We start from the raw sequence: 1,380 nt of genomic DNA on the forward strand, positions 1-1,380 counted from the left end.
CCAATTGAGTGATTAAACAGCTCTTCATTTTCTGGCTTTATTTTTATGCTAACAAATTTGTTCTCTGAAAAGTGTCCACAAAGCCAAGTCTCTGATGAACACCTATGTAAGGATGTTTTTTCACCTATTACTAAATTAAACTTGCTTCATTGGAAAGGCAGCAAGATGCATCCTCATTTCAATTTCTACTGAAATAATACAGGTTGACACCAGGAAACATTAACGCCACTGCATCCTTGCTGCTTTCTCAAGTAGAAGTCTGTTTAATGTGAAAACAAGGTGATATCTAATTAGCACACAGGTAAGGAATTCAGAAAATCTTTATTTAAGGGTGAAGATGTTTCTCACAAAATCGTTGCCCCAATGCATCATTGAAATTCAAGCTGGAAAGATGATTTTAATATATCACTTGTACATTTTGTATTGCTCTTCTGGTGACAATGTAGTTTGTTTTTGTCAATTACCATTTTAATAATAGGGTAAAGAAAATTAAGTGGATTTTTGAAAAAAAACAATACTGTCAATATACTATTAAAACAAATTAAAATGGTAAAAGTTATTGTACTTTAAGTAAACATAAAATAGCTAACATATCAATCCCAGTTTTGGATTACTTTAATTAACAAAAAAAATGCATATAGCAGAGGATAGTTTCAATCTGCCTACCTCTGGGTAATGGGCCCAGCATGCTTCCATTGCAGTACTCTGCTGCACATGTAAGTGCAAGAGATCCTGAAGCACTCACTCATCATGGGAAAGTACCAATGTGTTTCTTCGTTGGTTGATTTAAGAAAATTCTTACAAAAACTCTCCAGATTATTGACTTTTTAAAGTTTTTCTAGGAAACGTTCTAGATGAATGCTTATTAGCCTTTGTCAGGATGTACTTTTTGCAAAGTGTCTCTGTGGCGCAATCGGTTAGTGTGTCTGGCTACTAACCAAAAGGTTGGTGGTTCAATCCCACCCAGGGACATAATTGACCTTGTGATCAGGTTTTGGTGATCTTTAAGTAGACAAGTCAAAATTTCAAACCCCATTTTATGGTGTAGGGTACCTGGCCTTCTCTGATGTAATCAGAGTTAGATTTGATTCAGTGATTTTATAAAAAACAGCTAGGAAGCACAATTTAGCAATGGGTTGCAGAGAAAAAAAATATGCTGGCAGAAAAATCCAATTGAGTGATTAAACAGCTCTTCATTTTCTGCCTTTATTTTTATGCTAACAAATTTGTTCTCTAAAAGTGTCCACAAAGCCAAGTCTCTGATTAACACCTTTGTAGGGATGGTTTTTCACCTATAACTAAATTAAACTTGCTTCATTGGAAAGGCAGCAAGATGCATCCTCATTTCAATGTCTACTGAAATAATACAGGTTGACACCA

The 1,380-nt window shown here is 34.8% G+C and overlaps 1 non-coding gene across 1 annotated transcript; it reads left to right on the forward strand.

Annotated features, from left to right (window-relative positions):
- The first annotated feature begins 898 nt into the window (after window positions 1-898).
- Window positions 899-972, forward strand: TRNAS-ACU (transfer RNA serine (anticodon ACU)). The gene has a single exon. It is a non-coding gene; the product is annotated as a tRNA-Ser (tRNA).
- Window positions 973-1,380: the final 408 nt, after the last annotated feature.

This window comes from Pseudophryne corroboree, chromosome 3, assembly GCF_028390025.1.
Source record: "Pseudophryne corroboree isolate aPseCor3 chromosome 3, aPseCor3.hap2, whole genome shotgun sequence".
Classification (NCBI taxonomy): domain Eukaryota; kingdom Metazoa; phylum Chordata; class Amphibia; order Anura; family Myobatrachidae; genus Pseudophryne; species Pseudophryne corroboree.